We start from the raw sequence: 16,024 nt of genomic DNA on the forward strand, positions 1-16,024 counted from the left end.
AAACACAAAAATATTATACAAACGTACAGGAAGAAATAAAGTTACTGCTTTCATAGCTAAATGATAATAAATATAAATATTTATCCATTCAACGACTACAATCTACACACAGTCGAAGTCTCGCCAATTCACAATATGCTACGATGGCGCAACCTATGATTTCCGGTCGGCATAAAAAAAAATGGCTTGAAACTAACCGTTTTGAATTAGAAGTCTAATCTGCGCAAACTTCCACTTGTGTCAAAGAAGTTATTTGGTTTATTGATAGTATTCAACGCAAACAGTTTGCATTATATGAAAAACATCTCCAAAAATATATTTTGTATCAATTTACAAAATAAGACAATTATTGTATTTTGCAGTAAACAACTATTGTTTTAATATAGAGAATATATTCTCTTATTGGATTACGCTCATAGTTGCACGCTATCGTTTCTGGTTCGAGATTAACAATATTCATTTTTTTTTTTTTGCACAGTATCGTTCAAATCGTATCGTCTGTTATTGGTGGGATATACGGCGCCATGTCTGATAGCTTTATTTGACTACTTGGCTGTCAAAATTGATTACTTCCTGTCGATGTGAACAGAATTGAGACTATAGTTGCCTTGTGTTCTAAGAAAATACGCGAAGATTTGAGTAAGGAAGAGACCCGAGGACTTTTTTCAGGTAGATGGCATTCATGATGTTAAACTTAACAACGAAAAAAAAAAATCTATGATGGTTGTTAACCTTATATTCAGTTCTGTAAATTCTACATTTGTTAGCACACTTATGCAATTAATTCTTGATTTTGATAAAACTATACTCACGAAGGTTCGGTACATAGCTGGTAAAAATCTGCTGCTTATAGCATTATTATTATTTTTTTTTTAAATTGGGAAGGCAGTTATTGAGAATTGTGACATAGTAAAATTTCCAAAAATATTTCACTACCGCTTTTCTTTAGCGGGTTTTGTCAATGGAAAGGGATGGTTAGGAATGCATCTACTCCTTTAACATGTCGTGCATTTAGTCCATTAGCTGCTCAGCGTGTTTGCTGACGCTCCATGATAGTTCTTTTTTTTTTCTTTTTTTTTATTAACCTGGTCAAAGCATTGTATTCTATATTCTACTTTCGTGAATAGCAGGTATAAGGTGGGGTAGTTTTCTGATAACCCCAGTGCAGAATCTAGACTTTTATTTGTTCAGGACAAGATTATAACAGTGGCCTTGAACTCCCAATCTAGTTCCTGCTTTGTTTTCTATAAAAGTGACTTTGCGTTGGTGGTTTTTTTTTTTTGGTCTGTGTCGTAATATGCTGCTCATGGTTACACATAATGTATTCGTTTGCGTCCCTGTAACCCAAGGTTTTTTAGATTTTTTTTTTTTTGTGACTTTATAATCTTATCTTCCAGCACATTGTATGGAAGAATACAAAACATAAACATTCAATTATGTAAGTGATTAAATTCGTTTCAAAACATTCCAATAAATTTCGACTTGTTTATTTGCTGTCTGAATTATAATTGAGCATTTATGATGTAAGTCTGAACCCCCCCCCCCCCTCTCACTGACGTAACTATCATTATGCAAAAATCCAGCGAAGGGATGGCATTCACAATGAGTCTCACGTCTCCATGGAGAGGTCAGGAATAAATAAGACATCATTATGCATGTCTTGTATACCCAAAAATATACAAATAAAATATCTGTTATCCAGTGAAAGTTTCTCTATTCCTAACCTTGGCTTAATTGCACTTTCTTGGCGTCTCTCATTTATGTAAGTTTGTTAATTTTAAAACATCCGGCAAAATTTGTTCCACTTTCACAGTGCTAAAGGTTGCTGCCGTTTCATATTCAGTCTTATCAAAAACGAAATTAAGATAAGGGATATACTAATAATTAAATGTTAATTCACATTTGTGCACGTTTTTGTAACAAGGTTCCAGCCCCGTAGTTTAGTTAATATCCACGATGTTGTTCGATTGCAAGACCTAGGTTTAAATCCAAAGACACTCTATAAGGACTTTTCAGCTGAAGGTGAGTTAGCCGGGTTGTGAGTGAGGCAAGGGTTTTTCATCCCTTAAAACATGCAGCGTAAATAGAACACGTGCAATTAACACACAAACTGTTCTGATTACACCTCGGTTGCTTCTCCCGTAATTTAAAACAACCATGGCGATCCCTTTATAGTTGAGTGGTTCCCCATCGTATAAACGTGGTCGGGAAAAGGAAGTGGTACCTTCGTTGTTGACGAGTAGAATTTTCGATGTTGCTTCAGGCAAGTTTCAGTTTCTGAACTGTATATAAAACTCTGCCTAAAAACACCGCAATTCCCTTCTCAAAGTCGTCGGAATACGGATTGTCATTTCCCAGTTCTATGACCTTCCCTCCCCCATCTTAGTCCTGCAAGTCGCAGGCACCCTATATATATATATATATATATATAAAATTTAAAAAAAAAAGACCAACACAACAGGCCCGCTTAACAAGCCTTAGTGTGGAGAAATTACACTTGACCTCCATCTTTGATCATAACTTTGTACGTCTAACAATAGCTTCAATAGTGACGGTTTATGTTGCTGGCTGCATACAAGACTTAAAACAGAAAAGGATTTGAATCTCTTTACTCATTTTTTTTTTTTTTTTTATGCGAAGGCAAAACACGCATCCGTGGATTGATTTGCTGTATTTAGATCTAAGAATGCCAATATAATCAGTGGTGTTATTTTATCCAATAAAAGGCTTTTCGTTAACAGTGGCTTTTTTAAGTGTGCTACCAAACGTCCATGGAATTACATTGTTTTTGTTGGTGATTCCTGGGGGATTACATAAAAGATCGGTCAGCACTTGGATTAAATTATATTTTCATCATTCCGCCGGGGGGGGAGTAGTATTTCATGTTTGTTTCGTGCCACTATGCACGTCCCAAAATCATTGTTTTCCTTCTCAATGCTTACAGTCGAAAGTGCAGCGAGTGTGTTTTTATTGTTGCTGCTTCTCATCTCCAAATAAGTTCAGCTTACGTTGATTTAAGCAGTGACGCAGTTTGTTGTGTTTGTATGTGTTGCAACATCGTCTCTTTCTTAATACATTAAGTCGTCGACCATCTGCTGCTACTACTACTTGTTTTGTGGTTTCTTTCTCACCACATATACCCGCCGTGTGCCATCAACTCGTCGCACATTGTAAGCAGCTTCCATTTGTATTGTCTACCAAACGAGCACGAAGGCGAATCACAGCTGAGACCAGAGGCTTGTTAACGACGCCAGACGCCTTGTGTTTTGACGCGCAGTTTGTGTCCTGAAGGTAAACTCGTAGGCTCTCTCTCATACACACATACACAAGGTTCAAAGTTCCTTCCCTCGGTCCCCTTTTTTCCTTCTGGCGCCAGCCGATCACCGAGTTCTACAATCACGGAAGTCCTACAACCCATCTCGGGTGCTTCTTGTAGATGTAGGCTCCAAGGGTTGATAAGTACATGGATTGCACCTCCTCTACTCCAAATAGGCTGAAGGCAAGATTTGACACCACTGGCCCACGTGTGAGCGTGTTGTTAAACTCTCCGGGAAAGGTGGAGCTCAGCCCGGGCAAGCAAGGGAAACGCCGGTTGATTGCAGGACGTTCTTCTGTGTGTGTGTGTTGCATACTTATAATTTGAGACCAGAGATACCATGCAAGCGCGAAGGTCACAGTAACACATTGCGCAAAAAGAAAAAAATAAATAAGTATATGTGCTAATGCGTTATAACATTCAATTTACAATCCAAGTGCTGTTTATATATTAGTAACCCTAATTCTAATGTAAAAATTCGCAGATAATGAAATAATAGAAAACAGTTACATTTTTAGCATCCTAAGTAAAACTGGCATTCGGATTGCTCGAAAAATAAATTGTTAAAAGAAACAAACTCCCATAGTTTTGATGACTCCTACAGGTTTCTATTATATACTACTGTCAAAGGGGGGGGGGGGGAAAACGGGCTCCGAAATCTATAAAACTTCAATGAAATAATTTTAAACTAAATGGAATGAGTTCTGAATTAGAACTCATAAAAAGGATTTTGATAATCATAAATAAATTTAAAAAATGCAATCTTTAATATTCGAATGTCTTCTAAATTCGTCCTAATTTTCCTTATTTCTCAACATATTCAAATTCCCTTGGCGGTTTCTATATACTTCGTTACGGAGAGTAATCTATTTAATTGTATTATATTATTTCATCTTATTCTTATAATAAAATGCCCTCACAGTGATGGGCTTAATTTTTTTTTCTTCAGGAGCAAAAGTTGAACTAAGAAATATGAAATCCGTTCGATAAAGAATATGACAATGCATATTACAAAGTGACAAAATTAGTGTTTTATATAGTTGAATGACCGAACGAACGTTAAAATTTAGAAATATTACAAAACATGGTGATATCATTTTTTTAATAAAACCAACGAATTCTGCTATGCTGCGCATGCGCACTCTGCTTGAAGGAAGCAGTGCAAAGTGGTTGCTTTGAAACAGCTTCCCCACAGTCTGGTTGTACATGTAACGCTATTTACTGACATATATAAGTTTACGGATATTTTTTATTTATTTAATTAGCTGAGAACGTTCAGTTTGTCTTCTTAAAGATAGTTGACATTATTTATAGGTTCATTTCTGAATTACGTAGTATAAACGCCCCTCCCCCTTTTCCCCCGCACTAAAAGTTCTGTTGCAAAAGCTCGCGAAGAATAGTTGGGGAATTATTCTTTCAGTTCAAATCCGGTAGGTGGCGCTCTTTATTATCCTCCTTAAATGCAAATACTTTTTTTTTTAAATTTATAATCGCTTCATCGTGAGTTCTTATCAGAAAAATGCTTTGTTAGTGAAAAGCAGTTGTCAATATTGTACATGGAACGAATGGGCAGCCGAGTGCTTGCTTGTTCAGCATTATCCTTCAAACCGATGTCACTCGAAACAGTGGTACGTGTTTGTCGACTAGTTTAACTGATAAATGACCTGCTAATCACCCAGCCTTTACATTCAGGCTCGCTGTAATGCGTTTAGAAAAGCTGTAGATAGTCAGTGCATTATCGAATGCTGCACAATCTTCCGTTTAGAACAACGACCTTTAGTTCGTCATCATGTTTTCGCTTCCTGTTTTGCTTTCAGATACGGTTGCATGGAAACGCATGCTAGGAGGCTTTGCCATAACCCGGCCTCTAGTGCGGTTTAACGCTGTATGACCAACAATATTGGCTTTATAAAAGACACAATGGGGAAAATATTCTGTTGAATATTTTAGTAGTTCAATGAATTTATTTGTAACTTTAAAAACCAACTATTGAAATTCATTTTTTTAAATACAAAAAGCCATAGAGCATTTAGGGTTTCCTGCTCAGTCTGCTTACTGTTAACTAAAATCGTCTTTAAAAAATAATTCACTAAAATATTTAACTCTTTAATTTGATCAGTTAAGCGTAATGCGGAGTTCGTTTAAAGACATCTTCTGTCAATTACGATAAACTTAAAGGGTATTGTAAAGGCTATAAAAATTCCTTAGTCATTATAAGGCTATGAAATATAACTGATGGATATTTTAACAGTTGAAGGTATTAAAATCTCGAATGATATTCTAAAGGCATCAGATATCCTTAAATTGTATTCTGATAGCCTTCATGATTATCCTAATATTTATAGCGTGTTCTGATAGCTTTAATGGTTATCTATTTATTTAGGTTATAATTTAACATATTTAGGTTATATATATATATAATATAATATTTATAGCCTTGTTCTGATACCCTTTAATTGTTATCTTAATATTTATAGTGTGTTCTTAGCCTTTAATTGTTATTCTAATATTTATTGCGTGTTCTGGTAGCCTTTACACGAATAATATTGGAATAAACATTGAAATTATCAGAGTATACTATAAATATTAGGAGAAACATTTTAACAGCCTTTATTCTTTATATTTATAGCGTAATCTGATAGCCTTCATGGTTATCCTTAGATATTCTGGTTCACTATGTTTGAAGAAACCTTTAAAAATATTCATAAACAGCAAGTTATGATTACGAACCCTCGTCACATATACTGGTGTTGACTAGCTGCACGTGCGCCTGCGGTTAATGCAAGAGCACCAGCGCTAATACATCACTACATGGACCTGGATGTTCTTCGAGTATTTGCAACATTTTCCGACACAACAGATGGGTTTGTTGCAGGATGGAGTGTGTGTGTGTGTGTGTGCGCGCGCCTTGTCACTGTGCGCCGCTTGCTTCATCTTGCACCCGGCATCTTTACAAAGAACACTAATTAGTGTCATTAAAATTCGTTACGGCAGTAAGTCAAAAGAGAGGGCATTGGTCCGAACAGTGAATTACACATCTTACAGAAAGAATCTCATTTTTATTTTATTCTTTCTTCTCCTTAACCACTACATCTTTATATTATCCGCTTGTCACGATGCGCTTCCCTGAGAGAGCCGCATGCAGTTGTTGGACTTGTGCGTGTGCACGAATCGTGGGGATGGAGTGTCCTTTATTCTCGTTGAAACGTACAGTGGAGTTTTGTAAAAGAACCCGATAGAATATTGGATTTCTATAATATTCTCAATTGCAAAGTTGCCTTGGTACAATAATTATTATGCGATTGCTATTGCCCCAGCTGTCTTCATCCGTAGCTATATTGATTTGGTTCAGCGTATTGTAATAAGTAGAACGATTACATCCAGTGAAATAAGGCAGTGATTCAGCCAGAATGGTTAAGATATCTGCTTCATTTTTTTATTCGTCACGAATAATAATAATAATCACGACTTAAAACCTGTTTTTCCCATGTGTGTGAGAGGAAATAATGTTAAAAAAAAAAAGAAGTTTTTGCCTTCAAAATTTCAGATAATTTGTGTGCGCGAGCGTGCATTGCATAACATTAACTGCTACACAGAATATTGATAAGCTTGAGAAAATTTACTTTTCAACTGAAATCGAGTTAGCCGGTCTCGTGCGGAGGCGCATGTTTTTCTCTTCCTGAAATTGGCATTTTTTCATCCTACAAAAAAGTAAATCTCCCAGAATTGACTTATTTTGCACATGCAGTTAGCACTCGATTAACAGATATTAGGCACGAACCTCATCGTCTTTGGTACTTTGGCTGTACTTCCAAAACAACCCAGCCATGAGAAAATGCACGGGAAAGTCATCGCGTTGATATTTGGAACGAATGACTGCTCTTATGAGGAAAGACGGATTTGGGCGTTTACAAATTTTGGAGACAAGACGAGGAGATAGAGACCTGTTCAAAGTTTATATAATTAGGTATAAGACAACTTTCTAGATGATTCCCCTCGTCACAAAATTGAACATTTTTCTAGGTCATTTTTAAGGGACGGTCACGAATGACTCATTCGCATAAATAGTGACTCTTCTAAGTCTAATTGTCTGTTAGATGAAGTCACGTGGGTTCTGAAACTTAACAGAATAAAATGATTAGTCCTGTTTCGTCTTGGGTTGCAGGTGTTCAAGGACTAACTACTTTCGCCAATTTTTCCTGAAGAAAAACCCGAGTTACTGGTAAAAACTTTTACCTCTTTGTTAAGACCATTAACTTAGCCTTCCTTAGAGGAAGGGAAAAATGTATCCTGTCTTTAATAGGATCTTAATCAGTCTTAGGGACCATCCATAATGACGTAACTTAGGGGAGAGTAATAGCCTAAGGAGCGAAGTCCTCTGGCCCTTATCTAAATAGGTGACGCTTACCGAACCACTCAACGAATGCAACGTATTAAAAGTAACTTTAAAAAAATAAAGCGTGCATATTGGGAAAGTGCTGCTCTTTCCCTCCTCCTGAGGTTAGTAAATCTACGATGAGACAAGGCTAGATTCAGCATCGAACCAGAATACGTTGGCCATACTACGTTTTTCCCCTTTACGGTCTACATACTCCACCACCTTTACTGTCTGTGAAGGTCATTAAGGATAAAGTTTGAACATAGTGCCTTAGTTGAAGGCCTATAGACTTGCCCCCCCCCGCACCTCTCAACTACGTCGAATCTGGCATGCAATTTTTCATCTATGAATGTGGGAGATAGCGTTCTTCCAAGAACAGAGACTCTGTTTACTCCTAGAGGAGAGAGAGGGAGAGAGAGAATGAATAAAAAAAAAAAAAGAAAACTTGCTCTGTACCTAGTTTAAAGTGGTAGTGGTGTCAAGACGGAGCGTAGTAAGAGAAACGGATAGGGTGATAAGTTTTACAGCCCAGGCAGGTTTGAAACGAAAGCGGCTGGGAGTAACAGACCCTGACCCAGATGGAGAATGACAGTAGTCTCTCTCTCTCGGGCGCGCACTCACCCGCTCTTTCTATCTCTTTTCTCCTCCCTTATGCTGGTGTGATTTCTTTTTAAAGAATCTCTCGCTCGCTCTTTCTTTCTTTTTCTCAGCAAGAAGGCGACTTCCCTAACAGCCTCTCCTGTCAGGTTTGAAAGAGTACCCACCGATCGCTGTAAGTTGTGTGCACTACACACATTTTACATTTTTCTCTTTCAAGAAGTGCTTCCGTAGCGCTAGTAAATTCTAAGAATGACTAGGGGGGGGGGGTTCTTCAATGCCAACTGCATAGTGACAAGATGAGAATTACGTAGAAAATCCTCTTTGTTTGTTTTTTTTTTACTTCCTACGAGCCGTTGGTTCGAATCCTACTATAGGCACACACCCGGATGCTAGTTATACGAGGGGGAAAAAATTACCAAATGAAACACAAATATCAAATGTACGTCAGGTCGAATCTGTATTCATTGTTAGTTAATAATGAAAATTAAATATTATGTTTAAACAATTGTCATCACAAAAATCAAAAGCTCGAATGTTATGCGCATGTGCACAAACTCGGTCTCCAGAGTTCTCGCAGTCTAAGCCAGCACGCTGGTAGCAAATTTCAAAATCAGATTTACGTTTGGTAAGCAGCTTCTTATTTGTTTTTTTATATTTTTTTGTCAATATATTTTACGATACTTTTTTAATTGCATGATGGCGTAATGTTTGCAGTTGAATGTTTTAAAACCACTAAGCCAGAATTTGAATTAAATTCTCTCTCTCTCTCTCTCTCTCACACGCACACATTGTTAGGTTCGACTGACCTTTACAGTTATCTTTGCACATCTGGCGCCAATAGGGGGACAGTGTGGGTGTGCGTTCCCTCACCATTACATAGTACTTCACTTAAAACACAGATGAACAGGTAATACTTGAAACGTGAATTTTCTTATGCATGTAAACATGACGATAGCCTTTCAGTATACATCCAAGTAACAGAAGATAATGCGGGTCAAGAAAACCTAGTTTTCTATCCCCTGATATCCCCAAGTGACCGAATACGTGTTTGGTGATGCAAAGGTTAAAATCATAAATTTAATGGAAACGTATTCTGGTTAGACCGGGTCTCTCTTTCCTGCGAGAATAACTGGCTGAATTTTTTTGGAATATCACTTTGGACCTGTTTCGAGCCTTTTAATTTAATAATGTTCGCTATGATTCCTGGTTCAACTGGAAAACTGAACTTTTTATAACAATAATCAAAAGTTTAAATGTTGAGGGGCTCATTATTTTTTTACTTTTTTTCTTACACACAAAGTTTCTTTTACTTGTTGGCCTTAACTCTGACTCTTTTTTTTTTTTTTTTTTTTCGTTTCGCACACCACAATTCTCCTCACCACTCAGACAGGGAACGTATAGCCTTGTCCTCACGGCGTTGCCAAATTATATTACGAAGTGGCTACAGGCACACATCGGCGTGCGGTAATCCAGTTTTCTAATAAATGCCATTTTGGAACGAGGAAGCCCCAAAGATCCACGAACAACGAAGTAGAGATGTTTGCCTACTACGCGGCCAATTACAGTTCTCCCTGAGACCTACTGGACATTTATCAGACCGCCGAGAGAACGGTTACTTTGCAACGAACATGCTTCTGCTCTCTGCACTTGCCGACCAGTGACACAAACCAATCGCATCTGGGTCATGGGAGGGTATTCAAAGTCCGAATTCAAGCGGGATGCGATAAACCACAAAGTTAGTTCGCGGATGGCTGTGTAGCTTCAGACGTTAATATAAGATATTCATTTCCATCTCAAGAATATGCTTAGCGTATTATACAGTTCATAAACGTATTCTTGATACATTTTTAGAGCGAATATTTTGAACGGCGCGACTTCCCATAAAAAGTTTTTTTTGTAATTCAGATGCATTTATTGCAAATCCGACAAAGGAAAAAAAAATAAACATTTTAAAAATTATAAACGTTTAGAAAAAGTTGAAAATAATATTAATAATTCTCTTCTACCTCGATGGATTGGAGATTGAGATTAAAAAAAAAAAAAAAAAGCAATCGCAACTATCTTGACTTAAAAAGTAGACTTCAAAAAAATTTTTTTTCTGTTTTCTTAAATGCAGTTGCGATGAATTGGAAGAAAACTTGCAAACATTATTTTTTATTTATAACGCAAAATAAGCCTCCGTAGCTCAGTCGGTTATCGACGATGCCCTTTAGTTAGAAAGACCCGGGTTCGAATGCCGTCTGGACGCGAAGAATCTTTATTAGGACTTTTCATCTGAAGGTGAGTTAGCCGTTCTCATATGGAGACGGAAGGGTTTTTTCCTCCCGGAAACTGGAGTTTTTCACAAAACATGTAAACCGGTCAAAAGAACATACGCAACATACAAACAGGAGATTACGAGAATAAGGATTAACCACCTTGTTTTGTCGGAATTTGGTTAATGATTTCTTTCTAGCCAGCCAATTTGCAAAAATTCAGGATCAGCACCACTCGTAGACCCCCAATAAGCTTTCTATGCCAGCCTGATCAAGTGTGTAAGATGTCGATAACATCTGTTTGTTTCTCCGAACGTTTTCGTGGCATTTATCCAAAGGACGATGACATAAGTAAGATGATTTTCTGGGGATTGTCAGTGACGGAATCCACATTGGCAGTCTTGAATGAGGTGGAGGTGATAAAAGTTGGCTATTAATAGATATTTCTTGTATTTTATAAAGGTTTGGAGTTAGTAATAGAATAGATTCCGTGGGAAAAAAAAAATCTCTTTTTTTTTTTTTTTTTTTTTTTTTTAAGAATTGTCTGAATGTGGGTTATTTTCCAATGTACAAGGTCAATAGAAACGGGATATTTAACAGAATATTGAAGTAATATAAGTCAAGTGGATTAGATCCCGCATTATTTCGAAGCCGAATGTAGAAACTATGAAAATTTCGTAAAAATAAGTTAACCAGACAGCTTACGGGAATACACCCGCCGGCATTCAGGAGTTGCCTTAATGTGGACCACTTAGAAGATATAGGCGCCCCCCAAGCGTCTATATATTCGCTTTCTATTAGTCCATTTCATAAAGTTTCACTGACCTGACAGCTGTTTCGGACTGGTTGGTTCTCCTCAGATCAAGTAGAAAGAGAGCAGCCGAACTAAAGCATTTTGGCTCTTTATTTTAGAAAATTTAAGCTTTGGTATATCTGATTGTCTTCTGTCATGTACTATAGGCTCCTACTTTTACTGTCAGTAGCATACAGTTCTTGTCTGGTGAATAAAGATCAAGATAGGTCTACTAGTGTGGAAGTATAAGCTGGAATGTAGATCTGGCTGTCTCCCAGGCTTACTGTTTAAATTTGCTTTAAATATTGTCATCAACCGATATCGAGTTGTAACTATCTACAGTTGATCCTGGAACTTGAAAAATGGTCTAATCAGTGAGTTTTTTTTTTTTTTTTAATGTGAACATATAACTTAACTGCTACAGTATTATTGCATAAGTTTTGTAACTATGGTAACGTATATGAAACGTACCTATATATGCATGAGTTTTCATTGTTTAGTTGGTCTATTCTTTATGCTAATTAAACAGTTGAATATCCAAATTTGAAATTCAAACAATGCGATTAAGAAAAGTGATCATTTTCAAACATTGTTGAAAAACAGTGACGTCATAGCCGATTGTTGACAATCACAATGGACTATTTGCATTTTTGAGGTTCTGATTATGTGATGATGTTTTGAATTATGAATTGTTCCATTGATTAATGGTAATTTGATCCTATTTCTAAAAGAGGAATGAACACAGGATATTTATTTATCCTGATTATAATAAGTCTCATAAACGAGACTTATTATAACGAGTGAGATCTATATTTATCTTATACACACCCCCACGTTTTTTTTTTTTTTTTTTTCTTGTCTCAAGTTTAATTGAAAGGCCAATCATGTTTCATTTACTGACAGTAATGAAAACATAAACCGATTCTCCGAACTGGAGTCGCGTCACTCAATTTCTACCCCTTTGACTTTCCCTGCTTAGTCATACTTGCAGTTGGCTTGCATTGTTTATTCATTACTTGCCGTAAACCATTTCATCAAACATGAATTCATTGCATCTTACAATGCAGGTGGCGTATTAGTCATCTCTAAAAATATTTATGAAAATACTAAATTTTTGTACATCTGTTGGTGCTTATTACCGTATGGGAACGTTAAAAGGTCAAGTATATAATGTGTCCTCCTTTAAAAAAAAAAACCAAAGAAAATGTAAGATAGTTGAAGACCTAACTAAAAGACGGGGGGGGGGGCAAAGAAACAGTTCTTCTATTACTGTTATTAAAATTTCTAAAAAAAAGAAAACAAAATAAAGTATGACGTCATTCTTTGCATGTCTTACGCCCTTAACGATAGCAATTGTCTCATTGTTACGTCATTCACGCGAAAATAAGTTGGAAGTGACAGCAATTTAAAAGTCAATTTCACTTTTGGCACAAATGTCACAATCTAATACATTCCTTTTTGCCTTTAAGCACGCATTGTTAATTCTAAACTGTTAACTTCTTTTTTTTTTTTCTTTTGCTTTCAAAACAGGTTTGTTAATGCCTAGTGATTTTTTTTTCTTCACACATTGTCACTTAAAGTCTTAGTTTAACGGTAAATTTAAAAATTAGAACACCATAACCTCTTTTCTTGTAATTTTGACACCCAAACGTGTATTCAATAGAGTTCTATTGTGACGTTTTCGCAATGTGTCACTAAAGGTTGTTGCGACTAGTTAGCCATTGTTACGTTAAGGAAGTTATTTGAACATTTTCTAAATGAAATTTAAAGAACTGGCAACATGAAAACATTTGAAATAGTGACTGAATCAGGCTGTAATAACCTCTTAATTATGTGTCTAGCCCTTCATGGCTTCAGACTTCTGTTCGTGCATTACCCCAAGGTCCTGAAGTCACGTGAATCATTTGTTAACTTTGTGACAAGTATTTTTTTTTTCCCCTTCTATTTTTTCCTACTCTTTAGCAGATAGCTTCTGAAAGCTGTTTCAGCAGTTATCTAAAAGAGATAGGACTCCCGCTACAGATATGACACAGTTATACATGTATATATAGAAGTGGAAAGGGGAAAAAAAAAACTGGCCTTATTATTACTGCATTTTTGTCCCCTGGAGAGAAGGGGGGGGGTGAATAAACATGTCATGTGCATATCACTTTCCAGTCGTTGAACTAAGACTAAAAACAGATGATGAGAGGCACTAAAAAAATTATAAAAAATGTGTTATAATGAGAAGGGTAGTGGAAGAAAATATGACAAAAACAAGTAGCACAAATGAGTGGAATAAAAAACGAATAAACATTTGTGGAGCTGAATATTTTATAGAAAACGTTGCTTTGAATGTGATTAGCCTTAGAGGCTAATCGCCGAAACCTCTAAGGCTAAGCAAAAATTATTTCAAAAACCTCAAGGCTAATTATTTATTAGCTTCTAAGGCTAACGAATAGCCTTAGAAGCTAATCGTTCAAGTAGTGCTGTCAAAACTAATTTTACACTGGTTCCATTTTAAGACTTCATTCTTTGATATTTCGGTCTATTGAAAGGTGTAAGTATGCTAAATCTAACCCTCTTCACTTTCTAGTAATGGTCACTCTTTTAATCCTAAGTTTTCTGAATCAGCAAGTAGTCGGTGTCCATCTCGCATCATCATTTAGGTGGAGTGTATTCCCTGGTGTAATAGATAAAGGGGTATGTTCCTAACCCTAATTAGTGTTTGTTTGCATGTATTCTACAGTTGATTTGTGGAACTTGAAAAGGTTTTTTTTTATGTGAATACCGACCCCCAAACGCTTGTAACCTAAAGTGTATTAGTATGAGATACAGACCCCTTGTTCAAGCAACCAACGATTACGCAGATCCCACCACATTGAACAGTTTTTCACGTCTGATGCATGTGTCCCGAACACTCATTGATTCATGTCATTGTAAGCCAGTTCTATTAAGCCTTATTTGATATTGTTAATCCATCTTATTCGGAGTTTATTTCTTTTCTCTAACACCTTTTGTTTCATTTAACGTAATCTTATTGACCAAGCGAATGTTCTACATTCTGACAACATAGCCATGTCCGGCTCCATAATGCAAAGAATGAGAACCCCCCCCCCTCCATTGTAAATTTGAAGCTTTGTTCTTACTGCTATTCCGGATTTTTTAAACTCTCCAGAAGCCATTCCTAATCTACCCTCTTCATTCGTCAATATCAGTCGCCGAGATAACTGAAGTGAGAAACCCGCTTGAAAAAAAAAAACCCTTTAAGAAAGCTAGAACGTTTGATTTCTCATTATTGATAATCCAACCTAGCTGGCTTCAAGTAACACACACACACATCTGTCTTGCTCTATTTGTTACTTGAAAACATTCGCAACGTTAACACAAGCCTTGCTGTTGCCATCACCGGTTATTGAGAAACTTGTTAATGGCAGTCATAATGCGAATAAGTTGGGCAAGAGTTTCATATGCTTTTACCATCGTGTATGCATTTTCTTATTCGCCAAATAAAAAGCCTTTTTGAGGTCAACAAATTTTTGAAATTCTAAACATTTTTTCAAGGATCTGTCTCAGTGAAATGGGTCTCTGCAGCTTCTTCCTTTTTGAATCCACGTTCTAATCTCTACGCTGCACGTCAATCAAGTCCGGAAGCTCTGCACACTATTACTGTGGTGTAGCTTTTGCCGCCCCTCTCAATACACACCCAAAATACTACAAAAAGTCAAAACGACGTATAGGGAAATAAATTAAAACACTGTTTATTTTTGAATTAAAACTTTAATTTCCACATTCTAAAATGTTATTTTTCTTGCTTTTCTGTTAGCAAAATCGTCGATGACATTTTCGAAGTCTATTTCATAGTAATGTAGGTAATTCTTAATCAATTTTATTTAGAAAAACTCCTCTCACAACTAGCAACACTTACAGCAATTGTGAGGAAAATTCGCAGTAGTATTACAATATTTGGAAATTAGTTCTCGAGACTGTATTTTAGAATTAACTGCAAAAGTTCCAAAAAAGTTCAAAGTGTCGCCCGGGGCGAATCGTCCCCTCCCTAGCTACGCCTCTGCACTATTATACTTCTTTTGAACTCTACTTTTCCCACCTCCTTTTAGCATTTCTGCAGTAATCTCATCACATCCTGGTGATTTATGAAGTTTTAATTTATTTGTAGCCAACCCAATGGGACCGAAGTGGAATAGTTGGTTCACGAAAGACAGCTGGGTCACAAGACTGAAAATCCGGGGCTCAACTATAATATGCTCCTAAAACAGCAGCAATGTGGATATTTTTTAATTTATCTACAGTTCCTAACAGGAAGGGTGTGTAAGCCTAAATCTCATATTTCGCTTGTCACCAAATCTTAATAATGACTTGGAAAGGGAGGAGAAAGAACAAGAAAATGATAGAGAAACAGTGGAGGAAAACAAACTAATTTTCTTGAATGGCAACCAATTTGGGTGTGTTGTTGCGATAGTTAGTAATTAAATGCTACGAAGTAACGAAAATGATTTGAACCAGGAACAATAAAAAGATCTAAAAGTCCACTTTATTATCTTGTGTATGGTCGACATTACTAAAAATGGTTATGTAGGTCATCCAAAATTACCTGCGTTCGTGGTCTATTTCTGTCTATAGTTGTCATTTAATTAACCTTCCCCCCACTCCCCTCCATCCCTTAACTCTTAGGCCATTGTTTT

General features: G+C 36.6%; 1 long non-coding RNA gene across 1 annotated transcript in view; it reads left to right on the forward strand.

Annotated features, from left to right (window-relative positions):
- The first annotated feature begins 534 nt into the window (after window positions 1–534).
- LOC150102477 (uncharacterized) overlaps window positions 535–16,024 on the forward strand; it is a 355,066-nt gene continuing 339,576 nt past the window's right edge. Inside the window, exon 1 of the long non-coding RNA XR_016548952.1 lies at window positions 535–669. This is a non-coding gene — a long non-coding RNA (uncharacterized LOC150102477). The remainder of the gene's footprint in view (window positions 670–16,024) is intronic.

This window comes from Typopeltis vanoorti, chromosome 10, assembly GCF_054136105.1.
Source record: "Typopeltis vanoorti isolate ZY-2024b chromosome 10, IOZ_Tvanoo_1.0, whole genome shotgun sequence".
In the NCBI taxonomy this organism is placed as follows: domain Eukaryota; kingdom Metazoa; phylum Arthropoda; class Arachnida; order Uropygi; family Thelyphonidae; genus Typopeltis; species Typopeltis vanoorti.